At 50.0% G+C, this 16829-nt stretch overlaps 1 protein-coding gene across 1 annotated transcript in view; it reads left to right on the top strand.

Moving 5' to 3' along the window:
* The first annotated feature begins 4396 nt into the window (after positions 1-4396).
* The window catches only part of Mgat5 (alpha-1,6-mannosylglycoprotein 6-beta-N-acetylglucosaminyltransferase), a 307809-nt gene continuing 295376 nt past the window's right edge, over positions 4397-16829 (top strand). The window contains exon 1 of the mRNA XM_045151121.1: positions 4397-4480. The gene's annotated coding sequence lies outside the window, so the exon portion shown is untranslated. The remainder of the gene's footprint in view (positions 4481-16829) is intronic.

Here is a 16829-nt window from a genome sequence, read left to right as displayed (position 1 = left end):
CTCAGAGGCATGCAGTTCTTGAAGCCATGCCACAGACCAGTAAGGTGAGAGCATTATCAGCATTCCAGTGTGCATCAGCATACGCAGATCCCTCACTGGGCACTGCTGCTGGCAAATCCCTGAGCCCTCAGAGGTCCTTCGACCGTGAGGACATAGTAGATAATTGCCCCGGCCAGGAAGATAGGCCTGGTTCTTGCAGGAAAAACAAAACAAAACAAAAAAACAAAAACAACAACAAAAAACCCAAGGGCTTAGTGGTTAAGGCATTTGCCTGAATAGCCTAAGGACCCAGGCTTGATTTCCCAGTAGCCACGTAATCCAGATGCCCAAGGTGGCACATACATCTCGAGTTCATTTGCAGTGGCTAGAAGCCCTGGTGTGCCCATTCTCTCTCTCTCAAATAAATAAATATAAAAAAAGAAGAAGAGAAAACAATCAAGACTGAACCACAAGGGACACAACTTTATAAGTTTTAGAAAGATAATTTCATTTAATTTGTTGCTTATAATTTACACATAATTTGAATATGTCAAGATATATTATTTATGTATAGTACCTTAAGAATTCTCTTTAAAGCCAAGTATGGAGGCACACGCCTTGAACTTCAGCACTTAGGAGGCAGAGCTAGGAGGATTGCTGTGAGTTCGAGGCTAACCTGGGACTACAGAGTAAGTGCCAGGACAGCCTGGGCTAGAGTGAGACTGCCACAAGAACAAAAACAAAAACAAACTTCTCTTTATTATTTCATGATTCCTTTTTGTTTTATTTATTTGTTTATCTATCTAGTCATTTATTTCTGAGACTGTCTCATGTATCTCAGGCTGGCCTGGAACTCTATATGACCAGAATGGTCTTGAGTTCTTTACCCTCCAGCTTGTGCTGGAGTCACCAGCAAGTACTCCTGGCTTCCCATGCATTCTTTTTTTAAAAATTTTTTTTTTGAGGTAGGGTCTCACACTAGTCCAGGCTGACCTGGAACTCACTATATAGTCTCAGGGTGACCTTGAATTCTCAGCGATCCACCTACCTCTTCCTCCTGAGTGCTAGGATTACAGGCATGTGCCCCCATGCCTGGCTTCCCATGCATTCTTTACAGCTTCTGCCTTGGCTTCCATTTCCTCCTCCTGGTTGTCTGGAGTGAGTAGCACAGTGCTGTAAAAGGTTCTGGGCTTCCCAGTCAGGCTCATTTCTGATCCAGTGTTTATTGGGAGGCATACTATCTACCTCTTTCTCCGCTTCTTTTCTCTCTCCTTCCCTGCCTTCCTCCCTTCCTTTTTTCTTTCTTCTTTCAGCAGAAACAGGCAGAGAGAAAAGAAACACATAGACAGTGAGCACTCCAGCCACTGAAAATGAACTCCATATATATGTGCCATTTTGTGCATTTGGCTTTACATGGGTACTGGGGAATTGAACCTGTCATCAGGTTTAACCCATGTCATTAGGTTTAGTAGGCAAGTACCTTAACAGCTGAGCCATCTTTCCAGCCCCACCTTTTCTAAGTCTATAAAAGCTGACGTAAGTGCCACCTCATGCAGTGTTATGAAGTATTAATTTCTCCAAGGACATCAGAAGTATATTGTCTATATAAATTAGCAGTATATGTAACACAAATATGGAATATGCACATATGTATACAGAGTTCACATAGAGATACTGGGAAATGATGGAACTGATCATGTGGACAGAGATGTGTTTTCTATGCTGGCAACTGAGCAATTATGTAATGTATGCACCTGGGCATCTGTGGGCAGATGTGGAACAATACAGTCAGAGCAGACTTAGCAATACCTACAGCCACTGTGATGTTCATGTAAAATAATCTAAGCATCTTTCTTTCTATCCTAACATTGTTCACAAGTGATGAAATGCTGGTAAGGACCTTGTAGGTGGCCTTAACCATCAGCCATGGAGGTTTTCATTATTAAAACCCCGAATTTCAGAGACTGGGGAGATCGCTTAGTGGGTAAAATATTTGCCATGCAAGTATGAGGACCTGAGTTCAGATCCCCAGAGTAGACATAAAAATGCCAGCCATGGTGGTATGTCCCTGTAATCCCAGCATTGGGGAGGCAGAGGCAGGAGGATCCCTGTGGCTGGCCAGCCAATTAGTCTCAACACATTAATGAGCTGTAGGTTCAGCAAGAAGCCCTGTCTCAAGGAATAGACATGAAATATACAACTCCATTCTACTGTGCATTTTTCTATAAGAAACTATCATTGCAATTGTTAGCGTAGTAAACTGTAATCTTGCCTGGGGGAAAACAGTCGGGGAGGTATTAATTTCTACAAAGACATTGTAAGCCTTTTATTTATACAGATAAGTAGAATAAGTAGAACAAAGAATTCATGTCTATGAGTACACATATGAATGTATACCCTTATACTTTATTTCTTAAGATATATACAGGCTTTTTGTTAAAAACTGAAATAACTCCGTGTAGACACCTTTGGAGGTAAAGGGAGTATAAAGTCCAAATGACTGATGTCTTTCAGAAATCTTTATGGAACCTGGCTGTACAGTTAGTAACCACCCAAGGGAACTTGGCTTCCAAGCTAATCTATTATGATTAGAATCTGTAAGATCCATATCCAGCACACAGAGCCCTGGCCGCCAGATGTCACCATTCTTCTATTTCCCTTCTGGTATATGAAGAGAGCTGGAGACATTATTTTCCTCCTAGGGTCTGAGAGAAATACATGCCTCAGAACATTCCTTTTCTTATGCAGAGAAGTCATTCTGCCCAGGCAGGTTTCCTCGTTGTCTTTGGGCATGCCAGGACCATTTCTGACAGTGAAGAATCCAAGTGATTGCTCCTTTGAGGTTCATCTGGTCAGAAAGCCATCCTGCTATTTCCTCCAGGTAGACATTAAAGGTAGGACTGGCCTCAGGTGTCTAGATCCTCAGTTTGTTCTGTGCAAGAGGTATATTCTACCAATGTCCAGCAGACACTTGTAACCATCTGTGTGACCTTAAGGGCTGGCTGACAAAATGAGGCAAACTAAGTTATTTCCAGAGTTAAAAATTTCCATGATTTTAAATTCTCGTGTTGGAAGGGTGGACAGTAGATGAGGGAGTCATAGCTCAAAAATGAAGAACCCAGGGGGAGCTGTGAAGCAGGGTTAGAGAGACCCCGTGTAACCTGAGGTCATGCCTGGCTAGAAGACGGAACTAGCTGGACTTTCAAACCATGTCTTCTGAACTTGTTATGAATTCACCAGTCAGCTCGCTTCCATTGTGGACACAACTTAACTATCTGTACCGCTTTGCAATGTGATAGTATGGCATTCTCTCTGGAGGGTGGGTTGGATTTAGTATTTCATGCCAGTTAGTGTTCAATAAGATATCTTCAGGGCATGGGATATGTCTTATTTCTTTTCGAATTTACAACTGTGCAATTCTCAGCCATCCAAGTCTAGAGTGTTTATAAAATGACAGGGGCAAGGGCAGTAAAAGCAAGTGAATTTATGTTTTGTGTTCCTACTGTGTGCTAGCTACTGCCAAACACTTCTCTCTCTCTCTCTCTCTCTCTCTCTCCTTCCTTCCTCCCTCTCTCTTTCTCTCTCTCTCTCTCCCTCTCTCTCTCTCTCTCTCTCACACACACACACACACACACCAGTACATTTCATCTTTACAGTATTTATTCTCAAAGAGAAATCGGCTGAATTCAGAGTCACAAACCAAGTATCACAAACTCCAGCTGCTTCATGTATTCTGCAGAGGAGGTAACTGGGCCTCAAGGTGTTTATTAAAGTTGTCTGAACCCCTAACTAGTTGATCCCTCACAGTGTTGTTTTCACTGGCCTGACTGCTGGAAGGCCCTTGTCTGGAATAGACCTGGGCTCTGCCACTCTGGAAGATGCCTCCGAAGGCACATCAGTAATTGCACCCCGCCCCAGACCTTGCTAGAACATTATTTATGGCCCAGAGTCCGTCAGGGTAGCTCGCGGGTGTTCCCGTAGTGCTGCAGTGGGAGCCCGAGAGCCATCCTCAGCACGGGGTTGAGAGTTTGCAGACGGTCCCTGCGAAGCTGGGCGTTGCGAATTGGCTGCGCGCTGGGCCGGGGAAGGCGGGGAGTTTGCCAAACGTCCCTGGCCGGAATCCCTGCCTTGCCGGGGCCTAGAGCTCCGCGGCGGAGTGAAGTTGGGGAGGTCGAGTCGCAGACGGCTGGAAGGAATCGCGGACGAACTCCCCCGGCCCGGCAGCCTCTCCCTCCCCGGCCCGGGAGAGACGTTTGGGCTTGCGCCTGGGCCGGCCGTGGACGCGCCGCGCGGCTCCGCCGGGGCTGGGAGTTTGCAGACCGTCCCTACCGAGGCCCGCGCGCCGGCGGCCCTGCGGCTCCCGCGGCGGCGGCCCGGGCGCGATCCAGCCCAGGGGCCGCGCGGCAGGCTCGGGGCGCCGCGACCCCGCCGGCGGGCCGGCTGCACCCGGGGATCCACGGGCTGGAGTGGAGCCCGGCGGCAGCGGCGGCTGCGCCCGGAGGTGAGAGCTGCGTGCGGGGCGCCGTCCCCGCGGGGAGATGCGCGCCGAGGGGACCGCGGAGGGCGCGCGGGGCGCGGGTTGGCCGGGAGCCGGCACCCGGGGCCCGAACACCCGCTGCGCCCGAGCTGCGCGGGTGGATCCTCGGCGGGATCCGGGGGCGCAGCCTCCTTCCACGGGTACCCCCGTGTTCCGCCGCGCCTGAGGAGCTGTCCTGGGGAGGTGGCGCCGGTGGGGGACAGTGTCTGGACCCTCAGACTGCGGAGGTGCCGGTAGGGGTCCGGCTGCGGGCTTGGGGCCGGGTGGGGACTTGGGGACCCGGGCGCGCAGGGCGGGCTCGGCCACGGACCGGCGGGGAAGGAGCCTGGAGGAGGGTGGCCCCGATCCCCAGGGGACGTGGGGTGAGGCGCGCCAGCTCTCCAGGCTGGGAGATGGTGGAGGTCCCCGCGGGTCCCTAGTCCCTCTCGGGGACCGCCCGGAGATCCGCGATCCGGCTGGTGCGCCTGGCGGGGATGCGGGATGGCAGGGCCGAGCCCACGCGCAGTCCGGGAGAGCATGCTCAGTGCGGTGCTGGGAACTTCCTGCCCGGTGATGGGCGCCCGCTCCCCGCTCCCGGCTCCCGGCTCGCGAAGTTGGGGGCCGGCAATGCGCGCGCGAGGGGCGCGGTGCCGGCGCGTCGCCCCTGCCTCGGCCGGGCTTCTGGGGCCGCGCTCGTTAAGCCACTCCCCTGGGCTGGCGGCGGGGGGCGTGGATGTATGTCATTCCTGCTCTCCTCGGCCGGTGTGGCCACAGGCCCGGTGGTGTAGCCGTCCGCCCGGGTGGAAAGGGGTGTGTGAGCCCGGGGACCCCCGCGCGCACCGCCGCGTCGCGCACAAAGCGGTGACTTCGAAGCCCTGGCGGGGAAGAGGGAAGGGGTGGCGCTTGCATTGTCCAGCGGGCGCCTGGAGCACCAGCCGCTATCTTCGGGGTTGCGGGGACGCGGGCGGTGCGTGCGGTTTTCCGACACGTCCACGTCCGTATCCGAGGCCCAGTAGTGTTGGCTCCGACTGCCAGGCCCCGGTCCACTGTTTGCAGATATTTGGCCCAGATAGGGAAGGATGGGCATTTCTGGGCTGTGAAGTTGGGAGGTTTGTGTGGGATTTCCAGCACTGTTGCGTACCTTGATCAGAGGTCAGATCTAATTAGGTTCTAATTAGAATGAAGTGCACAGCAAGTCATTAACTGAGTCCCACGCCCCCCCCCCCCTTCATTGTTAGGATCCGAAGGACCCCTGCCTGCAGGCTGTCCTTGCATTTAGAACCTTGCCACAGAATCACACTCTCTGAGCTTATCCAAGAAAGTCATAAAGCTGTTTTTTTCCCCCTGAAGGGCAAGTTCCCTCAAATCTTCCTTTATGAATCCCTCTCCTCTCTTTTCGCTTAGAAATTATTTTGTTGCTATTCAGGGCTGAGAGAGGTTCAGGCAAAGCTCCCTTTCTGGAGACTTTGTTTTCATTGTGTTACCAGCTTAGTGTCTGTGCGGTCTTCAGGTCTTCAGGTCTTCATGAGGGGAGAAGCCCTGGAAATGGAGGCCAGGGAAGAGAGGAAGGAGAAGAGTGTTTCTTTTTAGGGGCGGAGAAGAGGGGAAGGAAGTCGCTGTGCTGAGGGGACGGACGTCTGTGGGTCTGTGGCCCTACTGGTGTCTTCACTGGCCCAGCCTGCCTTCCTCATTCTGGGCACTTGGGACTCAGTTACGGGTTACTAGGGGAAGGGGCTCTGCAGTTCTGGCTTGGAGCTTTGCAGGGTCTGCACCTACCCAATTGGCTGTCCAGTTAGTTTTTGAGGTGAGCTGCGGTGTCAGGTCTGGGAGGTGCTGGCTCTCTCTAACTTTGAATGTGTGTACAACTGTGGGTCTCTTGTATGGCCACTGCAGAGCAATTTCCATGGGGACTTCTTTTTTGAATATATATGTATGTGTGTATGCATGCGTGTTTTATATGTGTAAGCACATGTGTGTGCATGGGCATGCACGGAGGCCAGAGGTTGATGCTAGATGTCTCCTTGATTGTCCTCTTCTGCATTTACTGAGATAGGTTCTCTCACTTAAACCCAGGACTTGCTGGTTCCCCTAGTTCGCTAGCCAGCTCGCTTAGAGGATCCCTTCTTTCTGCCTCTCTGGGATTACAGGCTGCTCCTTGCTCACCTGGCATTTCTTTGGGCACTGGGGTTGCAAATTCAGGTCTTCATGTTTATGTGGCAAATGCTTCTTCTCCTGAGCCATTGCCCGCTCCCTCCAACAGTGCACACGTTTGAAGTGTTTTGTGTGTGGAAATGTGAGTACTGTGTTCCTTAGTCACTCGTCCGTGCCGGTGTTTATAAAGAAACATGTGAGTATGGATGTACATACAGTGTCCTGGGGAGGGTCTGAAGTGGGTAGGGACCTCAGGGAGTCATGGAAATTCAGGTTTCATCCTTCCCCCTTCAGCTTTCTCAGTTAAGAATCAACTCCTCTTGTGTCTAGTCTTGAAATTCCAATATCCCTTTGTGATCCTCCTCTCAGGATTTCTCCTTGTCACTGTGACATTTGACACCTTTCCTAGGGTTCCGTATTTTGGGGTCCTAGTCACCACAGAGGCACATTTTGGTAAAGGATGAGCAATGTGGTGCAGGCAGCCCTCAGAAGGTCTGGGATGAGAAATGTACCCCCTGTCTCTTGAGAGGCCATCCTCCTGCATCCTCATCAGTACTTTTGCTCTCCTGAGAATCTTTTTTTCCTTCAGTGCTGGGAATGGAACCAGGGTCTTGGGTATGTGTGACTGGGCAAGCATGCTGCTGCCGAGCTGTATCCTCACCCCTTCCCCACCAGCACATCTGACTTTGCCCCCCTTGTTTATCCCATCCTGGGAGGGGCGGATGGTGGTCCTTGGAGTGGCCCTGTGTCACTGCTGCTACTAACAGTGGCTCCCAGGGAACCTGGTGAGGCCACCTTTGTCTCTGGGGCTCCTGTTGTGATTCCTGAGGTTGGAGGAAGGGTCTGGTGCCAGCAGAACAAGATGATGAGTATTTTGGGTAAGTTCCAGGATCCACGTACTTAAAGGGAGGAATGAGTTTGTGTGGGGGTGGGGAGCAGACTTGTGATGAGGGTGACAGGTGAGAGGTTTGGGTGGGAGGTAAATAAGCACTTGGAACCTGTCAGCGCAGGCTGTACCAGGTTGTCTTTAAAGTTAATTGCTTTGAAGTGGAGCCACTCTTAATAGCCAGGAGACGGCTGTACTTTGAGAGTTGTGTTTGAAACGGAGTGAAGTTTTGTAAAGATTCTATTTTATTTATTTGTTTACTTATTTATTTGAGATAGTGTCTCATGCAACCCAGGGTGGCCTGAAACACTTTGTAGTCCAGGCTGCCTTGAATTCCTGTTACTACTGCCTCCACCTTTCAAGAGCTGGGATTACTGGCATATGCCACCCTGCTCAGCTTGTAAGGGTTCCATCTAAATAATATCGTTTGACGTGTGTTTGTATCACTAACCCAGCACTGGTGCGACACCACTGTCTACAGGGGTACTGAGCATTTACCTAGCTCCACCCGAGCTGTGGCCAGAGCTGGTACTGGGGATGAAGACGTCCTCCCTCGGGATGACCTTCTCTCTTTTGAATGTATCTGACCTTCTCATACAGTGTGTTAATGGAAACGAACAGCCTTTGGATGGCTGCCAAGGCAGGTCCCAGGGGCCTTGATACTGTGACCCTGTAGTCAGCTGGGAGAAGGGTACTGGCGCTGTGTGTTTGACCATTTGGACTGCTTTATTTTAGTTTTCGTCATTGCCATGGTTAAATACATCCTCTGTGTCTTGGTACTGGCAGGCAGGGTGTATGCCTGTGAGGGGTCAGAGGAATTGTTTTTCTTTTTTCAGAACCCCACAGCTTTCTCGTGTAAACCCAGCCTTGTGGCATGAGAGAGAGCCTTCCTCTTGGGACTCTCTAGCCTCAACAGTCTAGACCGGCAAAGGGTACATGCCATGGTGTTTGAGGGAGCCACTGTCTTGTCCTTGTCACTTCATCACCTCTGCTGCCAGGCCCGTGTAAGTTCATGGTTGTACTTCCTGGTGGGGTGGTGGTTCTAGAAGCCAGAGCATTCACCTCCCCACCCCACTGCCATGGACTTGGGAGTGGGCTGTTGCCCCAGTACTCTGTTCCTCACCTGAGTTATTTTAGCTGAGCCGGGGCATGATGCTAACAGGCCTGTATTCTTAGCACTCCAGAGACAGGAGGATCGTTGCAAGTTTTAGGCCAGCCCGGGGTATGTAGTGAGACTATCTAAAGACAAGCAAACATTAAAAAAACAAACAAACAAACCAAAAACCAAAAGAGTTGAGGCTAAGGAGATGGCTTAGTGAGTAAAGTGCTTGCCAGGCAAGTGTATCTGAATTCAGATCCCCGGAACCCACATAAAAAGCCCAAATCTGAAAGCTGTAACAGGCATCTCTGTAAGGCCTCAGGCACAAAGGGAGCTGAGACAGGAAGATTCCTGAAGCTGGGGTGGGGATGGGCAGAGCCCAGCCTCAAATGAGGTACAGGGTGAAGACCAACTTCCCAAGTTGTCCTGCACGAGGCCCGGGGTTCAGTCCTCAGCACTGAAAGAAATCCTTACTTGCTTCTCTGGTCTTTCTTTTTTTTTTTTTTTTAAAAAAAAACTTTATTTATTTGCAAAGAGAAAGAGAAGGGGGGGGGGAAGGGAGGGAGGCAGAGGGAGAGAGAAAGAAAGAATATGGGCGCACTAGGGCCTCCAGCCTGTACAAACGAACTCCAGACCTCCAGACGTATGTGCCACTTTGTGCATCTGGCTTAAGTGGGTCCTGGGGAATTGAACCAAGGTCATTTGACTTTTCAGGCAAATACTTTAACTATAATCCATCCCTACAGGTAGGGTCTCACTCTAGCCCAGGCTGACCTGGAATTCACCATGTAGTCTCAGGGTGGCCTTGAATTTACAGGGATCCCTCTACCTCTGCCTCCAGAGTGCTGGGATTAAAGGTGTGTGTCACCCCGCCTGGCTCCCGACTGTGTGCTTTCTGTGTCTGGCCTGTGAAGGAGTGCGTATATTCCTCGGGGCTGGAGCTGAACACAGAGAGCGCTTACAGACCTTGTCGTGCTGTGCAGATGTAAGATACCTTTTGTAGGCTTCTAAAGAAAACTTCTACTCAGGTAGTTTGGGGCATTGCTACCCTGTAAAAGTGTTCTGTTTGAGTGATTGCTACAGTGAATGTGTGTTGTGGTGGGTCATGCCAAAAACAGGTGGGCAAGAAAATGGGAATCATGAGCAAAGATTATGTTCCAGGGCTGGAGAAATTTGTGTAGTGGCTAAGGCACTTGCCTGTGAAGGCTAAGGACCCATGTTTGACTCTCCAGGTCCCACGTAAGCCAGATGCACAGGTGATGCAAGTGCAGGGTTGCACATGCGCACAAGGTTGCATTGCGGTGGCTGGAGCCCCTCTTTCTCCCCCCCCATAAAGGTATATGCCACCGTACACAGCCAAAAACAATATGTTCCTTAACTGATTTTATTTCATAAGGTGGTTTTTTTTTTTTTTTTTGGTCTTTTTCATGTCTTACCTAGAGCCCTAAGGCAGATGCTAGCATTATTTCCAGTTTATGAGCATAGGACTTCACGAAATCTGCTTTGTCAAGACAAACAGTAGTGTGCGGATTCAAACCCGAGGCCCATGCTACCTGGATCATGCCTAGCCATGAGGTGTCCTGTGTGGGGCAGGACACACCTTTCCCACTCATGTCCTGAGGGGTCTTAGTAAGGACTGCAGGCAGACCCCTGTGGGTCACGAAGTACAGCGCACAGCGTTTTCTCAGTTTCCCCGGCAGGCAGCAGTGGCTGAGCCGTGCCTGACTTCTGTGTCTTGGTCTCATGAGACAACAGTCCACAGCAGATGTGTGCCTGCTTTGTTTAAGAAAGGTTCCAGGAAGTGTGTGGTCATTTGGCATCTGTGCCTTCCTGGAGCCATCAAGTGGGCACACCCCCCCATGTATGGAGAGCATTTGGGTGTGGCTCAGGTCCCTCCCAGTCCCCCTGGGACAAGTGGAGCCACCTGTGTTCCTTTGCGTGGTCACCTGTTAGATTTGACAGCTTAACAATATAGAGGAGAGGGCGCTAGGAAGGTGGCTCAGTAGGTAAATGTTTGCTACACAAACATGAGGTCCTAAGTTTTATCACTCCCAGTACTCCCATAAAAAGCCAGGCATGGCTGCATTCCCTGTAACCTCAGTGCTGAGGAGGGCCAAGACAGGAAGGTCTCTAGGGCTCACTGGTCAGCTAGTCTAATGGCACAAATGGGGAGCCCCAGGTTTAGAGAGAGTCTTTGTCTCAGGCAAAGACGGAGGACGCATGACACAGGAGGGCACCCACCGTGTTCCTCTGGCTTTTGCATGTGCTCCCGTGCACCTGACACATGTATCTACACATGTATTACATACACCAAAAATAAAGAGAGAACCGTCTAGGGTTACAGAGAGAGGGTAGAGCTCCACTGGCACGCAGCAGGCACACAGCCCTGGGTTTGACCCCTGGGACCACCTCAGCTGGGAGTGGTGGTGCACATCTGTAACCATCACACTCTGAAGGTGGGTGGAGGTGGTAGGATCAGGAGTTCAGGGTCAGCCTGAACTGTGTGCTGGCATAAACCTTTAATCCTAGCCCTTGGGAGGCAGAGGTAGGAGGATCTCCTTGAGGTCCAGGCCAGCCTGGGCATACAGAGTGAGTTCCAGGCCAGCCTGGGCTAGAATGAAACCCTACCTTGAAACCATCTCTCCCCCACCGAATAAGGAGTTCAGGGTTATCCTTGGCTACACAGCAAGTTTGAGGCCAGCCTGGGCTATGTCAGATCCTGTCTCAAAAAACAAAATACAGGGCTGGAGGGATGGCTTAGCAGTTAAGGCATTTGTCTGCAAAGACTTGGGTTCAATTCCCCGGGACCCACGTTAGCCAGGTGCACAAGGGGGCACACATGTCTGGAGTTCATTTTGCAGTGGCTGGAGGCCCTGGCATGCCCATTCTTTCTTTCTCCCTCACCCTTTCTCTGCCAAATAAATAAGAATAAAATATTTTTAACCACCCCCCCCAAAAAAAAACCCAAACTACAGTCTGGCTGGGTTCTGTGTTTCATGGCAATTCCCCCTTTGTTTTCTTGGGGCTCCTGGGCCCTCAGTCTTTGGGAGCATGGGATGATGGGGCACATGTGTCAGGGCCCCTGCTTACCAGTCCAGTAGAGATTGCCTGGGAAGTCACAAGTCATCCTTCAGTGTGGGACAGCGTAGTTACTGAAGCTGTTCTTCAGCTGCGGGTCCTCCACCAGTTCTCCCACTGGCTCGGCACCTCTGGGAGCACATGTCTGTTTCTTCTGTCCAGTCATGCACCAGGATCACATCAGGCACTTGCCTCTTCCTAATTCCAAAGATTGCTGCCTCGTGAACTGTCCCAAGATGCTCAGGGGTGTAAAGTGTGGGCTTGCTAGGGCCACACACTTATAAAGATACTTGGAGCCTCAGTCTTTTCTTTGTTGAGATGGGGGCGGGTCATGTCTTACTGTATTGCCCAGGCTGGCCTTGAACTCCTAGGCTCAAGTGATATGCCTGCCTCAGTTTTTCAAGTAGCTGAGAGTACAGGTGCACACCAGTTCTGTTTGTGATTTTGAGACTAGGCCTTGGCATGTGGCTCAGGCTGGCTTTGAACTCGGGATCCTTGTAAGGTGCTGGGATCATAGATTTGTAGGCATCCTTGGTGAAGCCTGGCTTGGGTCTTGTTCCCATGATAGAAAGCAAGAGGTGTTCAATGAGCTCCAAAGGCCATTGGGTCCTCATGCTATCTGATCCGGCCCATCTGCAGAGGAGAGGAGAAAAGAGAAGTTAAATAAAAGTCTCTTACTGAGTAAAAAAAGATTGAGAGGGCAGTCACGCTTTTTTTGCCCTTGTAGGCTCCCTTTAGTCAAACAGTGCAGTGCATGTCTTAGAACCAGTGTTTTACCATCACCGTCTTCATTTGTTTAGAGAGCCAGAGCCTTTGGATGCAGAGGTGGCTCTGTCAATTAGGCACTTGCTACACAATTGTGAGGAACTGAGTTCAGATCCTGTGTTTGGATCCTTGGCATCCACCTAAAAGCCACGTGTGGTGACATGTGGGAGGTGGAGACAGGTGGATCCTGGAGGCAAACTGGCTAGCCAAGCCGTGACCTCTGGCTTCAGTGAGAGACTCTGTCTCAATAAAATAAGGTAGAGAGTGGTTGAGGAAGACCCCTAATGTTGACCTCTGGTCTCCACATGCGTGTACACACATGCACACACATGTATGAACATGCATTCACACATACATGCAAAAAAATGAAAAGTCTTGGTCCTAGACATAATCTACTACCCTCTGTTGGAGCTGTTCCCCGCCCCCCCAGGGCGTTCAGATCCACAGAGCAGAAGATGACTAGGCCCACAGAATTCTGTGGTTCAGTGGCCAGGCAACCTGGGGAACGTGGGTAGATGTTGACACTGCCACAAGCCAAGCCACATCCTGTTCCCAGGCCTTCCTCTGCCTCCCGGTGAAAATGCTGCACTGACTGGATCTGGGAGTTGGATGTCGGACTTCTTGCAGCTGCTTTTTTAAAAAAGCCATCTGTTATTTTCAGCTCTGATTAAAAAAAATATTTACTAGCATTCATGCTGATGAGGAGTTTTCTAAATGACCAGTTCTCTCCCTTGCGTCATGTTTGGGGAACACCGGTGCTGCCTGCTCGTGGACCTTTTTCCTTCAGAATCTGGCTGGGTACTTCTGTGTGTTCTGCTTCTGTCACCCCCTTGCCTATAATTCTTTAGAGCAGGTCTCTGCTCAGAGGGGATGGCACACGCCAATCATGACGTGTCCACAGGCCTGTCTACGACCTTTGCAAGCCCAGCGGAGCCTGCCTGTTCATCTGGATGGACTTCCTGCCTCCTTCTGTGGACATTCAGTCTCTACCAAGTCACGTCCTTCTCTGGTCTCTGTATTTGCTCGTACCTGTCATGCTTGCCAGGCATAAAGACACATTGCTCAGTGGGCAGTCCTCACTGTGTGTCACTGTGCGCAGTTGTAATTCATTTGGGTAAATACCCTCATTTCTCTTTTAAAGATTTAGCCTCCCACATTGCAATTCTAATGTTTACGAACGTCAGCAAGGGCAAGTTTTTGTTTTTGTTTTTGCTTAGACTTTTTTTTGAGACAGGGTCTTGAATATGCTCTATCATGGAGGATGACCTTGACCTTTTGATCCTCTTGACTCTGCCTCCCAGGTTCTGGGATCACAGATCTGCATCACCATACCTAGTTAATTTGGTGCTGGGGTTTGAAGCCAGTGCTTTGTGCATGCTGGGCAAGTCTTGTGTTGCACATGCAGATGGTCTCATCATCCTAGCTGGCCTGGAACTCATACCGACCAGGATGGCCTTGAACTTGTGGCAGTTCTCCTGTCTCTGCCTCCCCAGTGCTGAGCTTACAGGCATATGCACCACCACATGACTTGCCTAAACTTGTTAAAAAAGTGTTTGGGCTGGAAGGATGGCTTAGCAGTTCAGGCACTTGCCTGTGAAGCCTAAAGACCTAGATTTGATTTCCCAGTACCCACATAAGCCAGATGCATAAGGCGGCGCATGCTTCTGGAGTTGGTTTACAGTGGGTAGAGGCCCTGGCGTGCCTATTCTCCCACCTTTCTCTCTTTGATTGCAAATATATATATAAAGTTTGCCTGGTGGTCCTATGAAATACTCAGAAGGGAGTTGGAGCTCTTGTAGGCACAGACTGCAGCTCCCTGCCTGGTGTGGAGTAGCATGCTAGTCACAAGATCTGCCAGCGTGACTAGTGAATGAACTCTGACGCCCAAAGGCCAGGCGTCTGCAGCCGGCCAGCTCTGTGCTCTGGGATCTCATTTCTTACTGACAAGTGACGTGTCTCTCAACATCTGCAGTGTATGGTTCAGCACACCCATTGTTCTAGTTTTGTGTATGTGTATGTCCACGTGTGTGGGGGATGTACTTGTGTGTTCACACTTGTGTATGTGTATAGGCCAGAGGACAACTTTGGGTGCTACGGTGTTCCTCAGGTGCAGTTCACTGTCTTTTGAGACAGGGTCTCCCATTTGCCTGAAACTCACTGGGTAGGATGGCCAGTGAGCCCCAGAGATCCACTTGTTTCCTCTTGCCACTGGGATTACTAGTGTGCGCCATCATGCCTTTAAAAAATGGCATTTAAAGGGCTGGGCATGGTGGTGCACGTCTTTAATCCCAGCACTCGGGAGGCAGAGGTAGGAGGATCGTTGTGAGTTCAAGGCCACCCTGAGACTACATAGTGAATTCCAGGTCAGTCTGGACCAGAGTGAGACCCTACCTCAAACCCCTCCCCCCAAAAAATGGCACTTAAAAATATGTATTTTATTTATTTGTAAGGAAGAGAAAGATATAGAAAGAAAAAGAACATGCCCAGGCCTCTGGCCACTGCAAAGCACTCCAGATGCATGTGCCTACCGCTTTGTGCATCGGGCTTTATGTGGCTACTCGGGAATCAAACCCAGGCTCTCAGGTTTTGCTAGCAAGTAACCATTGAACCATCTCCTCAGCCCATGCCTGGCATTTTTATGTGGATACTGGACTTGAACTCAGGTCCTCATGCTTGCATAGCAGACACTTGACTGACTGAACCATCTCCCCAGCACTGCCTCCAGGTATCAAGCCTTTCCAAGGATCAAGTCCTGACAGCTTCCGTAAGCAGGGACTGCTGGGAGCAGCTCTGTTAGTGCAGCTCCTGCACAGGTGCTCCCTAGACACCTCACGTAACTGATGAACACTGCAGGCCCGGCCTCAGCTCTTCTTATGCTCAGTTTTAAAAATATTTAATTTAATTTATTTATTAGAGAGAGAGAGAAAAAAAAAGAAGCAGATAGAGAGAATGGGCACACCAGGGCCTCCAGCCCTGCAAGCGAAGTCCAGATGCGTGCACCACCTTGTACATTTGGCTTATGTGAGTCTTGGGGAATGGAACCTGGGTCCCTTGACTATTCAGGCAAGCACCTTAACTTCTAAGCCATCTCTTCAGCCCTCATTCTCATTATTGCAGATCATATGACCACAAAGGTAATGACACCTAGTGGCGTGTGTGTGCACGTGTGTGCACACACACACACACACACACACGCACACACACAGACACACAGGAGTCCCACCTCGTTGACCTTCATGAATCCATGAATTATAACTGCTAATTACAATCGCTAAAATGTCTAAGAGTCCAGATTGATTAGAAACCAGAACTCTGAAAAGGCCCAAGCACCAAGTAAGACCTGATACAAGACACACACTAAGGCATATTCCAAGAGTGACTTTCCCCACTCCTGCCTTCTCATGGGTGGGAACTCTCTGCACTTAATCTCTTTCCTTCTCTTAATCTAATCAAATTAACTTAAACCTTAGGCAAAAAAGAAGCTAGAAAGAGGGTTTGGGCAGATGGCAGTAAAGTGTTTGCCTTGCCTCTTAATCATCAGGATATGGGTGTGCACCTCTAATCTCAGTGCCAGGGCCGCTGAGCGAGGCAGGAGGATCCCTGCAGCTCACTGTCTAACTCATCTGGTCCATTGTCCCCTGGCTTTCACATGCATGTGCACACACACATGAACATGCACCCACACAAATGCACACACAAATGCACACACACATGCACACACAAAAAAGAATAAACTGGGTGTGGTGGTGCACGCCTTTAATCCCAGCACTCAAGAGGCAGAGGTAGGATCACTGTGAGTTTGAGGCCATCCTGAGACTACACAGTGAATTCTGGGTCAGTCTGAGCTAATGTGAGACCCTGTTTTGAAAAACCAACCAACCAAACAAACAAGAAAAACCCAGAATAAGAAAACAATTTAAAAAAGACAATGCTAAGCCAGGCATGGTGAGGCAGAGGTAGGAGGATCGCCTTAAGTTCAAGGCCACCCTGAGACTACATAGTGATTTTCAGGTCACCTTGAGCTAGAGTGAGACCCTACCTCAAAAAACAAAACAAAACAAAAAATTAAATAAATAAAAATAAAAAGACAATGCTGAGGAGGGTGATTTTACTGTATTCTGTCCAGTTTCATAGTTGCTGTTTCTGCCACACTTTATTTTTCCTGAACTGCTTGTATAACCAGAACCCAGCCGTTTTCCAGATTTGATGCTATGCCTGGTTAATGTTCTCCAACTTCCAGAATTATTCTTACCAGTCCACTGGCTTTGAGGTGACTTTTTTTGTTTCCTTACTGTCAGCTTTCGTCGGAACTATGACGGTCACTGTCAGCTCTGTTGAAACAGCCAGTCCTCTCA

The sequence above is a fragment of the Jaculus jaculus genome, chromosome 5 (genome assembly GCF_020740685.1).
Source record: "Jaculus jaculus isolate mJacJac1 chromosome 5, mJacJac1.mat.Y.cur, whole genome shotgun sequence".
Lineage (NCBI taxonomy): Eukaryota > Metazoa > Chordata > Mammalia > Rodentia > Dipodidae > Jaculus > Jaculus jaculus.
The sequence above is the reverse complement of the archived record's forward strand: the minus strand, read 5'-3'. Positions and strand labels throughout refer to the sequence as shown.